Consider the following 21888-nt stretch of genomic DNA (forward strand, 5'->3'; position numbering starts at 1 on the left):
GCCCTCTTTAGAGCTTCCAAAACAGCTAGTGGCTGAACATGCGACTGCATGGAAATATTACTACAAGTAGAAATCCTTTTTGACATATAAGAAAATGGTTTCCTCAGATTTGCTGATCTTCGCATTGGGAGGAGAACAGAAACCTCTGGGAGCATGTCAGCTGCAATTGCCCAACAAGACTTATGTGCCACGTGCTAAATTTACACACAGTAAGAGACAGTTGCTAAGCCAAGGAGCTTATAATCTAAATAGAAAACTCAGCAAAGGGAGGGAGAAAAGAAAGATGTACTTCCCCATTTTCCGGATGGGGAACTGAGGCAGAGAGCACGTGTAAATGAATTCTGCAGGGGTACACAGAAGTCTATGCTGTAGCAGAACTGGGAGTACAGCCCAGATCGCCAAAGGCCCATCACAGCGCGCTTAACTATAACACCGTCCTTCCTATTTTTGCTGTTAACCCAGGTTTAGTAATTTTTCAAGTAGCTTTCATACAGGAGGAGAGCTATTGAACTCTCAGTCCAGTCCCTATTAGCCAGTGCGAGGTAAGGAGCAGCCAGTGAAAATGTACATAGACAAATGCATGGCCTGGGTCAGGTTCTGATCTGTTATTTCTGGATTTACACCAGAGAGACCAGAATTTGGGCCCCTTCTGTATTGGGAATTATAAAATGGTTATTTTAATCACATGACTAGAGTTTTAGATAAACATTCAGGAAGTAACCAAGGCATGTCCCCCCAAGTAAAGTGAATCACACACACCATTTAAGGTAAATAAAAGGGGAACAGCTTTATTCCAGCTAGAGGCTCATCGAAAAAGTGTTCCAGCCTTTGGCTTGCAGGCACCAGGAGTGGGGAATTTAGGCTTGCAAGGCTCCTCCACACACACTAATTCCCTTGCAAAAAATTATGCAGCTTCAATCCTTTACCATAACCTGCCTGGCAATGTGCTACCCTGATGGATCCTTGCAGTGTGTATGTACATATGATTTTTAAGGTAGATCCTTCCTTTTCCCCCCACCCCCTTACGCTCCAGCTCAGTAAAGCACTGAGACATGCTTAGACTTAAGTGCATCCTTAATGTTATCCCTATTCAGCATAGTGCTTATGCATGTGTTTGTGTCCTGCTAAATCAGAGTTTTAATGAACATACCAGACTTTTCTTTATTATATGTACTATTGAATTAAAAATAATTTTTACAAAGTATGCCACGTGATTTATCATGATACCCGAGCCATGGTGCTGATCCTGTCAACCCATTGGAGTTAGTGGAGGGAAACTTTGCTTTATCCTGATAACTAATGTGCTTTCATCCCAGACCCCTGTCATTTCATTCCTTCCTCTTGTACTGCCTGATAATCCCCTGCCATCTCTATTGTCCTAGCGCTGGCTCTTAACATTATGTTCTGGGGAGAGGATGGGGACATCTCAAGCATGAGAGAGTTCTGGCAATCAGAAAATGGATTTTAAATCTTTTAGTGTCAAAGCTATTTCTGAACACATGCAAATCACTGGCTGTGGAACTCTTTGCCAGAAGATGTTGTGAAGGCCAAGACTATAACAGGGTTCAATAAAGAACTAGATAAGTTCATGGAGGATAGGTGCATCAGTGGCTATTAGCCAGGAGGGGCAGGAACGGTGTCCCTAGCCTCTGTTTGCCAGACGCTGGGAATGGGCGACAGGATTGGATCACTTGATGATTACGTGTTCTGTTCATTCCCTCTGGGGCACCTGGCATTGGCCACTGTTGGAAGACAGGATACTGAGCTAGATGGATCTTTGGTCTCACTCAGTATGGCCGTTCTTATGTTCTGATCTCACATGGTCTGCTCACACCAGGTCCCAGTTGTGCAAACAATTAAATTAATCACGCAACTAGCCACTCAACTTATGTACTTTTTTGCAGAGTCAGGGTGTGACTCTATAGCAGGGGTCGGCAAGTGGTGTGCCGAGTCTTCATTTATTCACTCTAATTTAAGGTTTCGCGTGCCAGTAATACATTTGAACGTTTTTAGAAGGTCTCTTTCTATAAGTCTATAATATATAACTAAACTATTGTTGTATGTAAGTAAATAAGGTTTTTAAAATGTTTAAGAAGCTTCATTTAAAATTAAATTAAAATGCAGAGCCCCTCGGACCAGTGGCCAGGACCAAGGCAGTGTGAGTGCCACTGAAAATCAGCTTGCGTACCAGCTTTGGCACGCGTGCCATAGGTTGCCTACCCCTGCTCTATAGGTTGGCGCCAGAGCCTGTGCTTCCAAGTGTATTCATAGAAAGAGCCAAGCATAGTCTGCTGAAAGAAGCTGTAGAACTGTCAGAACTCTGAGTCCTGGTCTGAGCTGCCAACACTCCGTCCTCATTGCAGTCACAGGTTTGATATTCACGTGGCTCCAAATCCACAACGAAGATGAAGTATCTTTTTTTTTTTTAAGTTCTGTCTCTTTGTTATTTAGAGTGGCTCTGCTCTAGCTAAGGCTGGTTTCTGCTCTCTGTAAATCAGGAGTTACTTCACTGAATTCCAAAGAATTACACTGATGTAAAACTGGTGAAAATGAGAGCAGAACCGGTCCCATGAGAGCAGAGCTGAGGGTAGCTTGGTAGTGTCACTCTGTAGAGGTTTGGGTGAATATTTTCTTCAATGCTGATTCCCATGCGTTGTACTTCAACTCTCCAAATTCCCAGGGAAAGTCTGTTAAAAGTGCCAGGTCAAGTGTTCAAGCCAGGAGAAGCCATGGGTTTTTCAGGGGTTTAGGAGTGCGGTGTTAGATAGATACCACATGGTCACCATGAGGTGATGGCATTTCAATGCCGGATGAACTGACTGCTTAGAGCTAGACTGGCAACTTGCACTGTGCCAGGGGAAAGAGAAAGTGCAGGGCCCGAATTGCAATCGATAGTGTCACAATTTGGGCCCGGTTTCCCATTCCTAGCCCCTTCTGCTATGCTGTCCACCCCATCCCCACTCCTACCCACCTGCTTCCTGCCCGCCTACTCAGGAAGAAGAGTGGCGGCCCCCGGCACCTGTTTTCCCCTGTGTTGGGGCTTGCAATAGGGGTGGCTAACATAAAGAGTTTCCTCATGCCCCTATACTCTCCTGTGTTGTTGCATAGTCTGGTTCATGATTGAACCTTTAACAGTGTGCATCTTTGGTATCCTTTTGAGATAAAAGGTGCTGCATAAATGTTACACATCACTACTGTTGTTGTTACTGCACTTGAATTTGTTTCTAAGCAGCAGTATTTATATTGGAATTATTAAGGGGCTGTCTTGTCTAAGAGGGATTTTTCCTCTGAAAATACATACTGTATTGCTATCACTACCACATGTACAGCTACACTGCAGCTAGTGTAGTCTGTTTCTCACTAAGTGCATTGGTGAGCAGCGTTTAGACAAAGGGGGAAAAAAGTACTGGCAACAAAGACATGACTTATCATTTGCAACTCTAAAAAGAAGCCTGCAGCTATACGGATCTGGAAATAATATAAACTTAACCCACAGGACTGTTGCATTGGTTTTAGAGGAGCTTACTTTAAAGCTGGTATGCGGAGTCACTAAGAGACTGAGTGGTTGGCAAGGATGCTAACGATCTATGGAATGTGTCTTTGGAAAGGATTAAAGAAAAAACATGTTGCTTCTTACCAGCTCTGAGTTAGGAATATAGCTTTAAGGGTTGAGCGTTAAATTTTAAACATCCAGTGTGTAAAGTTTTTAAGGGAATAAACTTTCAATTTTTTCAGTCCTAGTGCTCAGGATCAAATTCACCCCAGACCGGATAGACTAATAATCATTCCCATCTGACGTCCAGGAATAGGTCAGAAGTTAAAGGAGAACTGGTAATTGTGAGCCAGTTCCCAGCTTGCGTAAGTACTGTTTGTGAGCCGCCCAAGATAACACAGTCAGCATTTAGTTCTAAAATGTCCCAGGCCTTGTATAAAGGCGGGGGGGACGACTACACAGAAGCAGTTAAGTTCCTTTTTAAAAACTGCTTACCTTGTCCCATTGAGACACGAATAAAAATTGAATATTGAGAATTTGGTTAAAAGTAAAACATGCTGACTTTGTAGGGAAGTCCTTAATTTCCTGCATTTATTGAACCTGTAACAAAAATGTCTGTCTAGGTAGTCATGACCTGACACACTGAGATTCCAGTACCTCCCGAGTATTCTACCATAGAAACGCCAGAAACAATCTCTCCTTTCCCAGCTTGTAGCAGAAATGACATAATAGTTGCAGGATATTTTTAACTTTGTGTGTGTGTGCGCGCACGCGCACGAGAAAAAGTAAAAGGGTTTATTGTCTGTATTTGTGTGTCTGGAGGATGCACTGTGGGGAAAACTAGACTGAAGAAATGAGCTTGCTACTTACCGGTAATTTCTGAAATCCCAAGGCCTGTGATCATACTTATCAGGTGCTTGAGTGTATTCCACAGTCTAATTTTGGTTCCTGTGGAAGTTCTGCCTCTTGTGCCACCCACCCCCCACTTCCACGTTGGTTGATAGTTTCAATGTTCCCATGAAAATGTGGCTGCTGTGGGAGAGGTGATCGCTCTGACAGCCAGGGCCAATCCCATGAAGACTTTCAATATCAGGACAGATGTTGAATTTGATTCTGTATTCAGTGGTCAGCCAGTGGAAAGAGCAAATCACCGGGTGATCTGTTCACAACAGCTTGTGTTGCTAAGCAAACAGGATCCTGCATTTTGTACCAAGTTCGTAAGCTGCTTTTGCTTTTTCCGAAGTATGAGTTATAGTAGTAGAGCCTGAAGATCACAACTGCATGAAGCCCAGTAGTCTGGTCTGTGTCTGATAGGATGGCCAGTCACCAGTGGAAATGGATATTTGTTGCTGACAAGGCTACTTGGGCACCCGGTAGCCTTGTGGAGTCCAAAAGGTACACATGGCTGCAAGCTAGTTTAACGATCGGAGGGCAGATGCCCTTGGAAATGGGAGTATTGCAAAGGACACAAATTATGGGAAGTGCTTCCCTTTACCTTCCAGCGGCTTCGGTCTTGCCTGGGTTCAGCTATAGCCAGCTGCTCTCCCTCCTGCTGCTGATTTTGGCTGGGCACTGAGAGAGCTGGGCAATGCTGCTGTTACCTTTGGCATAAAGGTGATGCAGAGCTGTGTCTCGCATCTGTGTGTTGCTTGAGCTCCAGCCTGACTGGTGTGATTAGTCTCCAAATGACTTCATATAGAGGTCAGATAATATGCAAGAGGACTGAGCCTTCTGAGATTCCACAGCCAAAGACTGGTGTTTCTGTTCACCCAAGCAATTTCTTGGAGGACAGAGAGGAGTATTTGGGGCTTTGCTGTTATGCTACGGGGGGGCCCATCAGGATGAGCATGCACATATATTCCTTGTGTATGGCCAGGCGGGTGTCACCCACCAGACCATCAAGTTCTATCTCTGGATGGGGCCCTGCCCTGAAGCCTGCCAGAGCAGAATATGGGATGCTAGCACAGGAAGCTATTTTTTGCTAGCTTTTTGATTAGCTCACCTAGAGAAGAGATCCCCATTAGATTTCATGATTGTTTGCTCTGCCCTGTGGCTCTTTGGAACTTCAGGGCCACAGCGTTGGAACTTGGGTCCTCCTGTATTTTTTAAAAAAAGGCACAGGTCCCTACAACCTGAACTTAATAAGAATCTCCAATATAGCAGTCCAGCAGTACAGCACCTATGAGACACAGCTTTCAGTTCTAATTCTGTCCATTAGGGGGCAGCAGTACACATACACAGCTAGTTTATTACAACAGGTGAATATTACTAGCAGTTAACATTCCCCCCCCAATTATTTGGAGAACTGTCCCTGAAATTTTTATGCTGACTATTATGCATGGACTCCAATACTAGTAGCTGGATCAACTTCTTCTGCAGCAGGGAAAGCTGCTGGTGGCCTAAAGATCTCTTTGCCTTTAGAAATGTCAGTTACATTTGGGGATCCTCCAAAGGATCGTCTCTCTGGCTCTTCCCAGAGGCCGGTCCTATGCAAAGCATGAATGCACTGGCCAGGATGGGTTGAATGTAGGGGGGCCCGAATTAATTTTTTTTCAGATGATCACCCCGAAAGGATTGGGATGTTTGTCTAGGTCTAATTTTAAAAGCCTGGGTGCCCTATTATAAATGCTGGCTTTACAATTGTATAACACATGACACTTCTAATATGCTTCGCAGTTTTTAAAAAAGTAAATATGTTTTCATCCTTCAGAAAATATTATGTTGAGCTTGCTGACAGTGAACATGTATTTCAGTACAATAAGGCCAGAGCGTATATTTGTAAGGCTTCTAGAAGGGTACAGTTAGAGATGAGCAAACTAACTTTTGTTTTAAAACAACTGTCTTGAAACAAAATATTTTTAGGGTCTAAATAAGATAATGCAGGTACCCATGTCACACCACTGCAATCTGGGATTTTTCACCCTACCACTTTTGCTAATGATACCTAGAAAATTCTATGGGTGGGTTTTAGCAAATCTGGTACCCTTTGCTTATTTTCTATAAATCTTTGGTGCTTCCCTGAAGTCAGAGGTAGAGTGGCTGGGAACTTTTGACAATTTCTGAACTTTTTGGCAGAAAATGCCGATTTGTCAAAACTGAAACCTTTTCCAGAAACATATCAGTTTTGAGGAAATGTTCATCAGGAAAGGTTTCTCAGGATCCAGGATGGAGTTTTTGGGCAAAAGGAATGAGACACATACCTCAGAGCAGTCAATAGCTTGGTGGTTAGGTCACTCACCTGGGATGTGGGAGACCCTGGTACAGGTCCCTGCTCTGAATGAGGTGTGTAAATCACTGGGTCTAGGATGGTAGACTTGATTATGCTGGAAGAGGAAGAACTGGGGCTTCGGGTCAGATCAGGGGAACCGGTAAGGGAAGGAAAGTGGTTAAAGAAAGGAAAAGATCTGCTTGGTGGAAGCAGGGAGGGTGAAAGTCAAGGAAATGAAGAGGGCCTCAGAAGGTCTGAATTAGCTTCTGACAAAAGTAAGTCCTGAGGCTGGAAGCTCTAGAACAGGGATCTCAAACTCAAATGACCACGAGGGCCACATGAGGGCTAGTTCATTGGCTTGAGGGCCGCATCACTGACACACACCCCCTCGCTGCCCCCAGCCCTGCCCCCACTCCACCCCTTCCATGAGGCCCCACCTCTTCCCACCCCTTCCCTGCCCCCATTCCAACCCCTTCCCTGAAGTCCCCCCTCCCTGCCCCCAGAGGGTGCATGAGGGGTGTGGCGGGGGCTCAGGGCAGGGATGGGAGGTGCAGCAGGGGGTTGGGGTTCAGGCAGGGGGTTCAGGGCAGGGGGTTGGGGTGTGGGGTGCAGCAGGGGGCTCAGGGAAGGGAGTTGGGGTGCAGGGGGGATGTGGGATGTGGCAGGGGGCTCAGGGCAGGAGTTGGGGTGCAGCAGGGAATTGGGGTGTGGGGTGTAGGGTGCAGCAGGGGGGTTGGGGTTCAGGCAGGGGGCTCAGGGCAGGGGGTTGGGGTGTGGGGTGCAGCAGGGGGCTCAGGGAAGGGAGTTGGGGTGCAGGGGGGATGTGGGATGTGGCAGGGGGCTCAGGGCAGGAGTTGGGGTGCAGCAGGGAATTGGGGTGTGGGGTGTAGGGTGCAGCAGGGGGGTTGGGGTTCAGGCGGGGGCTCAGGGCAGGGAGCTGGGGTGTGGGGTGAAGGGTGCAGCAGGGGGCTCAGGGAAGGGGGTTGGGGTGCAGGCAGGGGGCTCAGGGCAGGAGGTTGGGGTATGGGGTACAGCAGGGGGCTCAGGAAAGGGGGTTGGGGTGCAGGGCGTTGGGGTGCAGGAGGGGATTGGGGTGCAGGCAGGGGGGTAAGGGCAGGGGATTGGGGTACAGAAGGGGTGTGGAATGCAGCAGGGGGCTCAGGGCACGGGGTTGGGGTGTGGGGAGCAGCAGAGGGCTCAGGGCAGGGGATTGAGGTGCAGGCAGGGGGCTCAGGGCAGGGAGTTGGGGAGAGGGGTGCAGGAGGGTTTTGGGCTCCGGGGTGGCAGCGGCACACACCGGGGCCAAGGCAGGCTGCCAGCTCCGGCTCCGCTGCGGGAATTAGCTGGAACCAGGTGGGGAGGGGGATGCAGGGCTCCGCATGCTGCTTGCCGCTCCTCTAGATACCTCCCCCGAAGCTCCCATTGGCTGTGGTTCCCGGCCAATGGGAGCTTGTGTGTGTGTGTGTGTGTGTGTGTGCGCGCGCGTGTGCCTGGAAGCCAGGGCAACACACGGATGGAGCCCTCTGCTTCCCCCTTCTTCCCCTCCCCGGCCGCAGGGACGTGATGCCAGCCGGCGCGGGACTCGAGGGGGCAATCTCGCAAGTGTAGAGTCACGGGTGTAGTTTGCCCACCCCTGGCCTGGAGGTAGGCCGGGGGGGCGGGTGCTGGCTGCTCGGCGGGCCGCAGGAAATAGCGACCCGCGTGTTTGAGACCCCTGCTTTATAGGATGTTCATATTGGGGGCAGGGGAATTAAGTTAAAGGATTACTGCCAAAGATACCATGGGTATGTGTATTTTAGTTAGCATGTGTGTATAGAAAACAGAACAACAACAAAACTATATAGAGGGAGAGTAGATGGGTACAATTAGATGAGCAAACCAAGTTTAAAAAAAAATCCTCCAACAAAATATTTTTATGGCCTAAATAAGGTAATAAGTGTAGTGATGTATCAGGCAGTTGCAGGTACAAACTAGGATTTTATTATAGCTTTACTGTGTTTTCCCCCAAGATGATTGTGTCCCTTCTTCTCCTCATAAAGCTTCATACACAGAAACTTAGTGTGCGTGTGAAGTATTGTCTTTAAGGGTGCCCCAAAAAGTATTTCATTTACCTGGCTTCTGTGTGGGAGCGTGAGTCAATGATATTGGTTAGAATTTTAAAAGGAGCCCCTAGATATCTGAACCCAGCTCTTGTTTCTGCTGATAACACCTGGCAGAGGGTTATGCAAGAACTGAAACCCTGAAACTGATCTGATCTCAAACAAATGTCCATAGCTTTACAGATGACCCATGGCTGGTGTGTGTATCTTAAACTAACAATGGCTAAAGTGGTGATGGGGTGAGTTTCAAAAACTGCTTGGGGTTCTGAAAGAATCAGACAAACCCCAATGTTTAGGATTTTTATTCTAACAATATACATGCTTTCCCAAAAGTTCAATTTAAAATGTTTTACTCTTTGTCTGCCAATCATCTCCCTTCCTTCCACGCAGCTGTCTTTGCCTGAGTCAACAAGGCAATTTACCTACAGTAAGAGGGATTTATCTTCCGTCTTCCCTTACCAGGTGCTTCTACTGTCCATAACTGCAATACCCTTTCCTTAGAAACTACCCACAACCTGATGCCTCTGCCTGGTGCTAATCGACATCAGAAAGCCACCCTCACACTGTGTAATCCAGAATGTCTGGCCTGGTGTAACTATAGCTCAAGTTTGCGGTGTTTTACTAATTTGAAAGCATTTTCACTCATCTTAAAATTGTCACAGCTGGACAGGAACAATGGCTGGGTCCAAAGGAGACAGTATGATTTAGGAGAAGAGGAGTTCTAAACAGGAAGGGAAGCTGGGTGGAAGGAAGAGAGAGAGAGAGAGAGAGACTGCAGAGGGTGGGGGAGGTATCCTGAGGAAGTGGATCATAGCCACTGGTATGCACACAGGCTGTTGGGTGGGGAAGAGGCAAGGGGTAGGCTGAAACTTTAGGGCATTTGGTAAATTCTGATCCTGGTGCTTGGTTTGCACTGATTGATCACCTGATTCAGCTGCAGGGATTTTCTTTATTTTTATTTTTAGTGAAGGGGTCAATTTAGAACATAAGAACAGCCATACTGGGTCAGGCCAATGGTCCATCTAGCCCATTATCTTGTCTTCCGACAGTGCCAGATGCTTCAGAGGGAATGAACAGAACAGGGCAATTATCGAGTGATCCATCCTCCTGTTGTCAGTCCCAGCTTCTGGCATTCAGAGGTTTAGGAACACCCAGAGCAAGGGGTTTGCATCCGTGACCATCTTGGCTAATAGCCATTGATGGACCTATCCTCCATGAACTTGTCTAATTCTTTTTTGAACTCCATTATACTTTTGGCCTTCACAACATCCCATGGCAATGAGTTCCACAGGTAGACTGCATTGTGTGAAGAACTTCCTCTTGTTTGTTTTAAACCTGCTGCCTACAATTTCATCAGGTGACCCTTGGTTTTTGTGTTCTGTGAAGTGGAGAACAACATTTCCCTATTAACTTTTTCCTCACCATTCATGATTTTCTAGACCTCTTTCATATCCCCACTTAGTCATCTCTTTTCTAAGATGAAAAGTCTCCATCTTCCCTCGTATGGAAGCTGTTTCATACTCCTAATCATTTTTGTTGCCCTTCTCTGTACTTGTTCCAATTCTAATATATCTTGTTTTGCGATGAGGTAACCAGAACTGCATGCAGTATTCAAAGGGGTAGGCATACTTGGATTTATATACTGGCATTATGATATTATCTATCCCTTTCTTAATGATTCCTAACCTTCTGTTAGCTTTTTTTTTGACTGCCACTGTGCACATTGAGTGGATGTTTTCAGAGAACTATCCAGGATGACTCCAAGATCTCTTTCTTTAATTTAGACCCCATCATTTTGTATGTATAGTTAGGATTATGTTTTCCAATGTGCATTACTTTGCACTTATCAACGGTGAATTTAATCTGCCATTTTGTCACCGAGTATTGTGAGATCCTTTTGTAAACTCTTCATAGTCAGCTCTGGACATAATTAACTAGAGTAATTTTTATCTGCAAACTTTTGCCACCTCACTGTTTATGCCTTTTTCTGGATCACTTATGAATATGTTGAACAGCACTGGTTCCAATACAGATTCTTGGGGGACCCTGCAATTTACCTCTCCTCATTGTGAAAACTGACCATTTATTCCTATCCTTAATTTCCTGTCTTTTAGCCAGTTACTGATCCCTGAGAGGACCTTCCCTCTTATCCCATGACTGTTTACTTTGCTTAAGAACATAGGCACGGGAGCTAGGCATGCTGCAGCACCCCTGGGCTCCAGGCTGCCAGTCCTGCGCCCGGGGTCTCGGTTGCTGGCCCCGTGCCTGGGGGCTCGGCTGCCAGCCCCTCACGCCCGGGGGCTTGGCTGCCAGCCTCAGCTCTGGGAGGGAGGAGGGGTAGATGGGTAAGGGGGCTGGATTTTAGCACCCCCACTATTTAAAATGTTCCAGTGCCACTGCTTAAAAGTCTTTGGTAAGGGACTTCGTCAGGGGCTTTCTGAAAGTCCAGGTACATTATATCCACTGGATCACCCTTGTGCACATACATGCTGACATCCTCAAAGAATGCTCAGAGATTGGTCAGTCATAATTTCCTTTACAAAAGCCGTGTTGGCTCTTCCTCAACCTATTGTGTTTATCAATGTGCTTGATCATTTTATTCTTTACTATAGCTTCAACCAATTTGCCTGGTACTGAAATTAGGCTTACTGGCCTGTAAGTGCCGGGATTTCTTCTGGAGCCTTTTTAGAAAAATCGGTGGTACATTAGCTATCTTCCAGTAATCTGGTACGGAGGCTGATTTAAAATAATAGGGGTGAGTTCAAATACAACTTGTGAAGGGAGAAGTGTGGAATGATCAAACGGCTTCAGCTATTTTTCCTCTGGACTGGTTTGCCCTACCCCCACTGCCACATTATGACTGCCAGTGAACCCTTGTCTGCAAAAGGACCTGAAGTTGACTTAAAGGGTCACTTCTGTGGCATTGGCTAAATAGGAAATAGATTCACTCCATGTTTTCATAAACAGAGGTCTGGTGGCATCCACACACTCCATACAAGAATGGCTGACTGCATTTGTATTAGAAGGCAAGAACGAAAATCTGCACTGGCTTCACAAGAAATGTTTTGTTTAAAACATACAGATAAGAATATCCCTACCTTAGTGTGATTCTGTTATGCTATCTAATCCCAACTGAGGGTTGGCAGTCTCAGTACTAGCCCCCAGTTACTAAATTGAGTAAAGACCTATAATATTTAATCCACTGATAGTCGTTGTCTTCTCCTCCCATAGCTGCATAATTAAAGATATGAAAGGTTGGGTAATATCATTACAGCAGGAAAGTAATACTTAGATTGTCTTGTGTAGTGTGATACGATGTGATTATAGGCACTGTGGTTTATCCTAGCAATCATCATTTGGGTTTGGAGCAGTCATGTTTTGTTTTAGTTGGAAATGATTGTGCCTATTAAACTATTTACAGCTGGTATTCTGCTATCTTGATCACTTTTATGAACCATTGGTGTGCACTTGGGTCACATTTTTGCTTTTGTCTGCAACTGTCAGAGCTAGGAACCTCCCCCTATGATAGCTGAGATTATCACGTAATCACTTGCCTCCAGGAGCTGGAGCTTTAAGAAAAACACTGTTAGTCTTTAAAATCTGCTAGTCTTTAAGATGCCACCGGACTCCTTGTTGTTTTTGTGGATACAGACTAACACAGCTACCTCTTGATAAGAAAAACACTAAATATTATAAGTTTCGTGATACAATTCCCAAGAGCTGGTGATGCCGCATACTTTATTGCAAAGTACTTTCACTGAAAAGAATAAAGTACAAATAAGACAGACCCCCTGTAATCAATTTTAAATATAAATTGATAAAGTTCTAGTTACTTGCTATTGCATTGCCATAACACCTAGAATTCACATTTGCCTTTAACCTCTTCTTTTTTGCAACTATTTTGGTTCTAATTAAAAAAAGATCCTTGGAAATTCAATACTCCATTTTCCTAAGTATTTAAATTAAGGCTGGCACTGTAGTTCAATAAATTTAATCAAAACGTTTCTTTACACACATGGTGTCCAGGTGGACAGTGAATAATAACTTATACAATAATTACTACATGTGCCTAATTCTAAGACTAAAGCACCTTATTATTATTATTATTATTATTATTTATTATCTTTTACTGTGAAGGTAGCAGTAATACTAGTATTTTCTGCAGGGAGATGCATGCAAGTGTGAATTGTTTTTATATATCTGAGTAGTAGAGGATGCTATACCAATAAAATAAAAACCAACAGGATCTTTTAAAAGGGGAGAAGGCAAAATGCCGCGTTTATTCTGAATACAAAAAGAAGCCCAGTAAACAAGTAATCATAAATATTCTATCCCATGTACCCACACAAAATACCAAAAGAAGCAAAGCAAGTAGACAGTTATATTTACTACATTCCATTTACTCCCTCTCACATACAAGTTCTGCAAAGTTGTTATAGTTACCAGCCTAGAGGTTGCTCGTGCCAAGTTACTGGCCAGGTAACCTGGGCACGAGGGTGGAGCTCAGACTTTGTCAGATGCGCATCAGATGCTCCTGGAGAGTGGTTGCAGAACTAGACTCAAAGTCCTTAGTCTTTAGGGTCCATTTTTATAGGAGTTTATTCCTATGCCAGTCTATGGCGGTGGCTTCATCATGCTGTTGCTGAATCAATCAGCAGATGGCACATCCATGATGGCTCCGTGATGGCTGCCAGATGTTATCTTGTTCTTTGGTTCTCCCATCCTTGGGGCTGTTGGGTGGATTCCAGTCTGCCCTCCGGGGGTCATCCGGTTATCTCCACTTAGCGCATTCTTCAGCCGATCAATACTGAAGTTGTAACTCTTAGGCTGGCACTCCTAACCATTCATCTTCTATTTACACACAACATCCATTCACATGCATTCCCTAGCTTTATTTCAACATATATACTTTAACCACTCTTAGGGTGTAACGAAACTACTTAACCCCCTTACCCGTATAGCATACATAACAAGCAAGATAAAGAACGCGAGAAGGGTGGGAGTCTCTGTGGTGGCTTCATCATGCTGTTCCGAGGAACAGTTGTTTCTGCAAGGTCTTATCTTTTCTGAGAGCAGACTCTCTGTCCCAGGATGTGCTGACACAATTAGCAGTTTGGCTTTGTAAACTGCTCACAGGGAGAAGAAGAAAAAGGCCGCCTAATTAACACTACTTTGGGATCTTTAAACTATGGGGGGAGGGGGTTACATTCAATCTATCTACCATACATCTCCTTATGGCATTAATATAGAAATCATACAGAATACAGAAATCCTTTGGTATAGTCCAACAAGGAGGGAATGAACTCCTCAGATTAACAAAGAAACTAACATGTAAAAAAGATGCAATAAGTTTTTGAAAGTACCACTGAAATAATTGTTATAGATATTACTAGACCTGTAGTAGCGATTGTTGAAAGTTTCCTGTTTACTTCCTAGAGCCACAGTAAATCAAGGCTAATTGCAAAACACAGGAAAAAATGAGTTTCTAGTATATCGTGAAAACACCTAGACATAGCAACAAAAGCAAGGAAAATTTGTCTGGGCTGTCACTAAAACTCACCACCCTCGGACCACCTGCTTTGCAAACAAAAAGAGGGGCTACCTAAATTCTAGGTATCAAGGATCTTCCATCTAAACTGTAAAGGAACAAAATCACCTCTTTTTCTGAGCGTCCGTCTAATATGCCTCAGGTGGCACGTGACCAGGATTCATTGCCAAATTTGGTTCATTGGTTGGATCATTAGCTTCCCTGGCTTGGGCTGATACTGAGGGGGAGCACTTATTTAACCAAAGAAGTTGGCTTAAGTCTTGAGGGCGACTACTCATGTCTCTTTTAAGTACCTTTCAAGCCTGGGGTTGTTAACCTGACTGGTGAGTACACTTCTGTAACGGTTTTCAGTTTAACGCTCCTTATGAGATTTCCCCTCTCTCATCTCAGATATCACTTAGCAACAAGAGGACTGTTCTTATCTTTAGCTACAAGAGCTTGATCCAGAGCTTGCTAACTTTAATAGATTGTTTACTTTTATCCCTTTTCTAATGAATGTAGGGAGCAGCCTACCTTTGGTTTCTGTCACAGTTTTACTTTTGTTAGCAAGTACTATGGTCTTGGGATTGAGCCCACTGAAGTCAATGGAAAGACTCCCATTGACTTTAATGGGCTTTGGATCAGGCCCCATATGTTCTTACCAGTCTAGGAGAAATAAGTTACAAAATGGCTACAGTGTCAGCAATTGAGACATGGTAGGTGTTGGAGCGGTACAGTCAGGCCTAGTGGTCAGTGCAGTGCAGCTGGGCCAGGAATAGAAGCCAGAGTCAAGAGCGGGTTCAGAACAAAGCATGAGTGGGGCTGGGAGCCAGGGCTGGAGCAGGCTAAGGCCTATGGTGTCTCTCACCACCATCAGGCAGGGGAGAGTTCCAAGCCATTAGGTGACATTGGGCAGACTGAGCTGCTGTTTCTCCTGTAAGGCTTATATACCTTCTCTGAAAGTCACCAGACCAGCTCCAGCCTAGCGCAGGAATGGCTCATCACCAGATGTGGTTTAATCAAGCTTTAGTTGAGGGATGACTCATCACGTCAGATGGTAGGTTACAGTGCTGAATATCGTGGAAAATACAAAACATTCAGAAGTTCTGCTGGCTGAAATTGTGAGGTCAGAATTTATAATAATGAGTCATTGGGAAGTGTAAAATGGATGTGTAAGCACCTCTTTTGAAGTAGGGATATTTTTTCCATAGGCAAGTATGAATTGTCATAGTGGATCAAACAAGTGGTTTATCTAGTCTGATAACTTCTCTGTGACAGTGGCCAGTACCAGACGCATCAGAGGAAGATGCAAGAAACCTTGAAGTTGGCAATTATGAAATAAATTGGACTAGGCCAATGGTTGTCATATGAAAACTTCCTCTCTCCCACCACTGATGTGCAGCATCCTGTGTACTGCTGCTGTTTTATGTACTGCATGCTGGGTCATAACATGAGAGGATTCCATATTTCTAAAATAAACTGGCTGTTTGTTAAAGGAACTGGTTAGAGATTCTACAACCTCAGCGAGCTTTGTGCCTACAGACTAAGTTCCTGGTGCCTCCTCACAACTCTTCTCTTCTACAGCCTATGCTTCTCCCTCCAAGTTTCACGCAAGTTGCTACAGCAGCTGTCTTCACCCACAGAGGACGCTTTAGTTCATGGTGGTTACATGTATGTTACTTACATTATAGCTTTCTCTGAGATGAAAGGTGCTATATAAATGTAAAATATAATTCAGTATATTCTACTTGGGGCATGATGAATTAGGATGGTTGCTTCACTGGGATGTCTCGGGGAACTGATTTAGCCTAAGGAGAATGAATAATAATGACTGCTTTATTTGACATAGTATTAGCACACAGTCTGCTCAGAGGGCATGAATTTTGCTGCATAGTACAATAATGACTAACCAGATGTCAGGTAAGTTTGAAATTCCAAACTCTAGCCTTTTAACACGCAATTTCAAAAATCAAAATGATCCCTGTCGCTGAGTGTTCTGGCAGCTTGGGTCGGTGATAGCTGGGTTCAGAATATACCTAAGCCAAATGGTTCTAGCTTATGCAACGTACATTAGACGGCTCCTTGATAATTTTTAGTGAGCTGGTGATGTTTGAAAGTCTTAGAATGGAGTGGTTTTGTTTTGTTCTTTCTTTCTTTTTTTTTTTTTTTACTTAAAAAAAAAAACCTAAGAAATTAAATGCAAAACCCAGCTATACAACCTTAAGATAATACAATTATGCACTAATGTGCTTAATCCTGCCCCACAGAAGTCAATGGGAGTTTTACAAAGGGTGCAGGATCAAACCCTCCAGAAGCAGGAAATTCTAGTTAATATATGGAATGTGCAAGTTTAGCTCTGCCCTATTTAGATCCTCTTATGAGCCATGTAGACAGCGTGAATGCTCTTTTAATGGGCGTGCAAAACAATTCCCTAGTCCCTATCCCCTTCCCAATGAAACTGATGCCATTTCTCATCATTGCGCCACTGCAGTGGGCTATCCTAGGGATTTGGGATTTTAGAAAGATGGTTCATCCCAAATGTAAAGGACACTTAACACGAATGTGTGTGTAACCATCGGGTTCTGCTTTATCCCCTCCACTCCAGCTGCAGAAGTGGAGCCTGTCTGCCTTTTCTTTCATATCTAGTGATTGGTTTGCCACTTTGTTTTCAAGATTATCTTCGCAATGAAAAAAAGGCCAAAATAGTGTGTGCATTCACATTTCAAGTGCCTCAAATCAAGGCCAACTCAGGAGTGGCAGAAGCTATGTGGTGCTTATGTCGGTGTAGTTTATGTCGCTCGGGGTGTGTGTGAAATATTCACACTCTTGGGCAACGTAAGTTATTCCAACATAAGCTGTCATGTAGACATAGCCTAACTCTTCAAAAGCATAATTTGAATGTGAGGAATTCAGGAAATAGCAAATGGAAATAAGATACGACCTTACATTTTTATAGCATCTTTCATTCTGAATGATCCTAAAGCGCTTTGTGGAGTGTACAGATACGGGGTCCCTTTACCAGCCACTGAAATGCATCCACTTCTGGGTTGAAACAAGGTGAATCTCAGCTGGACTTGAGAATGAGGCCCACAATGTTTTTTATTCAGCCGTCCTCAATCTCAGTGAGAACAAGAGCAAAGTGAACTGCAATACGCCCAGACAGATCTGACTTGCATCTGGCAGCAGCTTTTTGTGAAACTGCTGTGAGGCAAGAATTTGCTCTGCTTTAACAGAAGTACACTATTAAAGATCAGGCTCAAGCATCTTTCGTGATTTCCCTATAGCAGTCATCTGACAACTTGCAATGTGTGCATATGCTTGGCCAATCTGAGCTGCAAAATTTCTACAACCCCACCCCTGGCCCCAATCCTACAAGGGGGTCAAACTTCTCCCTCAAGATGTATATTGCCCTTTACTCTTATTGAAGTCAATGGGCACTCTGCACCTTGGCAGGATTAGGCGCATGTATCTCCCAATGTAAATATGGTAATATGATGAACAAGGTGGGTGCAATTAGATAGATGGAGCAGATTAAAAAAAGGCCTCATGAAAGACAATCTGTATTTTGTCCTAAGGATGTTGCCTCTTAGGAAATGAAATTGAATGCAGAGTTTCATTTTAACTTATAAATTGTGTCCAATACCGAAGTCTCTGGCCACATCACTGTTTAGTTTATTTAATTACCCAGAGGTCCCATTTCTGAATACCCTTCACGAGTCATATAGATCAATGTCAAAATAGAGTCCTATAAAATAAACACTAGCCTCCTACCTCCAGGAGGTCATCTAGTCCAACCCCCTGCTCAAGGCAGGACCAATCCCCAGACAGATTTTTACCCCAGTTCCCTAAATGGCCCCCCTCAAGGATTGAACTCACTATGCTGGGTTTAGCAGGCCAATGCTCAAAACCACTGAGCTAAGCTATCCCTCCCCTGTCAAAACGTGATGGCTGAGAAAAGAGTAGACAACACACATCCAGCTACCCGCATTCACTATAGTCCTATTTCAAAGCCTCACTGAAGCCAATGTGAATCTCTTCCAATTGAGTTCAGTGGACTCTGGATCAGGGCCTTTGGCATCAATACCATCAGCCAAAATCCGGTGGAGTCTACCTGTATTAAACCAAAGCAAATAAGAATGTGTCAAGGAAACACTCGACTCATTTGTTTGCTCTTGTCATTGATTGAAAATTCCATCCTGATAATGGTACCAAGCTCCCCTTACCCCCACCACTGCAAGAAAGTGCTGGCAAAATAACTTGCTTTCTTTGGCTATTCAGCCTGAACAAGTGAGTTATCTTAAGAGCAGATTTAGTTTGTATTCAGCAAGGAAACTATGTATAAATCATCTCACACATTATCTCCCAGTCCCACTATGAGAGCTGTCCCTCTTGATGCCTGGGTGGGGCCTTTAACTGCACTGCATAGAAGCTACTCTGTTTTTGATGTATTCAGATGGTTTTGTTTTAGGCTCTATTTTATTGAGTGGTTATAGATGATTACATAGAAACACCATAGCTCAGATTTATGCTAATGGCTGTTTATTTGCCCCGCTTTGCTCAGTGAAAAAGGTAGCGTTTGGATGTTGTCTGTCTGTTTTGTTTCTATCTCTGGGTAGCAATAGGACCGGAGTTCTTAGAAAGCTCTTTTAAGGCAATAAAAACCATGAAAGGCCATCTCACAAATCCACTATTATACCCTGAAAATGTGGTGATGGTCAGATCTGTGGGTTTCAAGACACACAAACCTCTAGGACAGAGGTCACCAACCGGTCGATTGCAATCGAGTGGTCAATCCTGGAGCCTCTGCCGGTCGATCGCGATCTCCGGCTGCTAAAAGTCTGGCGGCACAGTGGGGCTAAGGCAGGCTCCCTGTCTGCCCTGGCCACGTGCCGCTCCCAGAAGCAGCCAGCACGCCCCTGAGGCCCCAAGGGAGAGGGGGGAGCAGGGGTCTCCGCGCGCTGCTCCTGTATGTAAGCACCACCCCCGCAGCTCCAATTGGCTGGGAACATGGAACTGCAGCCAATGGGAACTGCGGGGGTGGTGCCTGCAGAGAGGGGCAGTGTGTGTAGCCACGTGCCGCCCCCGCCCCAGAGGCTGCAAGGGTGTGATGGCTGCTTCTGGGAGTAGCGTGGGGCCGGAGCAGGCAGGGAGCCTACCTTAGCCCTGCTGCGCTACTGACTGGGAGCTGCCCGAGGTAAGTGCCACCCAGTGGGAGCCCGCACCCCTCCCGGAGCCAGCACCACAACCCCTCAGCTGTATCCCCTCCTGCATTCCCTCCTGCATTCCAAACACCTGCCCCAGCCCTGAGACCCCTCCCAGAGCCAGCACCTCATGCCCCCTCTTGCATCCCAACACTCTGCCCTAGCCTGAAGCCCCCTCCTGCACCCAAACTCCCTCCCACATCTTGCATCCCTCACCCCCTCTTGCACTCCAACCTCTTGCCCCAGGCTCTGCCCGAAGCCTCCTCCCACACTCCAAACCCCTTGGCCCCAGCCCAGAGCCTGCACCCCAACCCCCTTCCCCATCCAGTGAAAGTGAGTGAGGGTGGGGGAGAGTGAGCAAAGGAGGAAGTGGAGGGATGGAGTGAGCGGGATGGGGCCTCGGGGAAGGGGCGTGGCTTCAGAGAAAGGGCGGGGTAGATCCTGGGTTACATTTAAATTCAGAAAGTGATCTTGTGTGCAAAAAGGTTGGAGACTACTGCTCTAGGAGTTATACCAGTAGGGAAACTGGCTCTGAGTCTGATAGAACCTACATATGATGTACGTCTGGGTGTGAACTCAATTAACATATAGGAGCCAATCCTCCCTCTTATGCCCTCCCCCCCATTCCAGATGTAGAAAACCGTTGACGTTGGAGGCAATCTGACTTCTTTTGCACTATGTTTGGTGATAATCCCAACACTTCAGGCTCCATAGCCTGTTTACTTGGCCTGCGCACTGTATTAGGATTTTGTTCATACTTTGCATGTATACAGTTGATTTTCTGTTAGGCTCACAAAGCTTTTTAGAACCATTATCATTAATTCTCATGGCTCCCTTCTGAGGAAGGAAAAGTAATTTAATGTATAGATAAACTGGGGCACAGTGGTAGTAGCAGAGCTTGGAATAGAATCCGGGATCTTGTGTATGTAAGCCACACACCTCCTGGGTGTGGCACTCTGTCCCATCTAGTGGCACCGAGACCTCTTAAAGAGAGATTAATGAGTCAGCTACAGCCTTCCAATGGTCGACTTTCCCACTCCAAACTGGTTAGCGACCGATTGGTAGCTGTCTGGAGTGTCAGCTTCCAGATTGCAATAGCCATCCGCTTCTCCACCGTCAGGACAGCTCTCAATCTCGTGTCCTTACACCGCAGGGTGGGGACGAGCTCCTCACACAGTCCCATGAAAGTAGTTTTTCTCATCCGAAAGTTCTGCAGCCACTGCTCGTCATCCCAGACTTGCATGAGGATGTGATCCCACCACTCAGTGCTTGCTTCCCGAGCCCAAAAGTGGTGTTCCATGATGCTGAGCATGTCCGTGAATGCCACAAGCAAAGTCGTGTCATATGCGTTACTCGAGTTTATATCGTCGGAGCCCTCACTGTCACTTTGGATCCTAAGGAATAACTCGACTGCCAAACGTGACGTGCTGGTGAGACTCATCAGCATACTCCTCAGCAGTTCGGGCTCCATTCCCACAGACCGAAAGGGAAGACTGAGCGTGCAGTACAAAAAATATTGAAAGATGGCGCCAAATGTGGACGGAAGCACAGGGAATACTGGGATGCGAACTGATGCATCACGGGGCATTGGGACAAGACCCAGAATGCCCCGCCCCCTTCCCACAAGCCACAGCGCCAGAATGGGAAGAGGTGCTCTGTGGGTAGCTGCCCATAATGCACTGCTCCCAATGCCGCTGCAAGTGCTGCAAATGTGGCCACGCCAGTGCGCAAGCAGCTGTCAGTGTGAACAGACAGCAGCGCTTTCCCTACTGCACTCTCCAAAGGCTGGTTTAACTCCCAGCTCTCTACATCTGCAAGTGTAGCCATGCCCTAAGAGCCATGTGGCTTTTAGCTCATGCAGTAGAGGCTCATACTCTAAGCTCCAGCAGTCCTAGGTTTGATCCCACCCGCCACAGACCGGGGTCTGTCGGCGTCAGATGCACACTAGCCTTTTTGGGCAAATCTCCCATCAGTGCAGTCATTCTTCCACATGATCACAACCAACTTCATTAGTAGCTCCCTGTGCATACCCAGAGTTCACTGACTCTAGTGACAAAGATAAGCTTTTACTACTTTTTATTCCTATTAGTTTGCAGAAGCCACCACAACTAGAAGGGATGGGCCTTTTTCATCTTGTTAATCATGACCAGTAGTGCATAGAGTACATCCAGCTAGCTTGGCTATAAATAACAGAGTACATGGTGAGGGAATACTGGGATGTGAACCGATGCATCATGGGGCATTGGAACAGGACCCAGAATGCACATGGTGTACATGGTGAGGCACTGCCTCAATGAGAAGAATACAATAAAGAGCCCTATACACTTGAACCCTGCAAGGCTGTCTACATGCCCAAGCAG

The sequence above is a fragment of the Malaclemys terrapin genome, chromosome 1, assembly GCF_027887155.1.
Source record: "Malaclemys terrapin pileata isolate rMalTer1 chromosome 1, rMalTer1.hap1, whole genome shotgun sequence".
Taxonomy (NCBI): domain Eukaryota; kingdom Metazoa; phylum Chordata; order Testudines; family Emydidae; genus Malaclemys; species Malaclemys terrapin.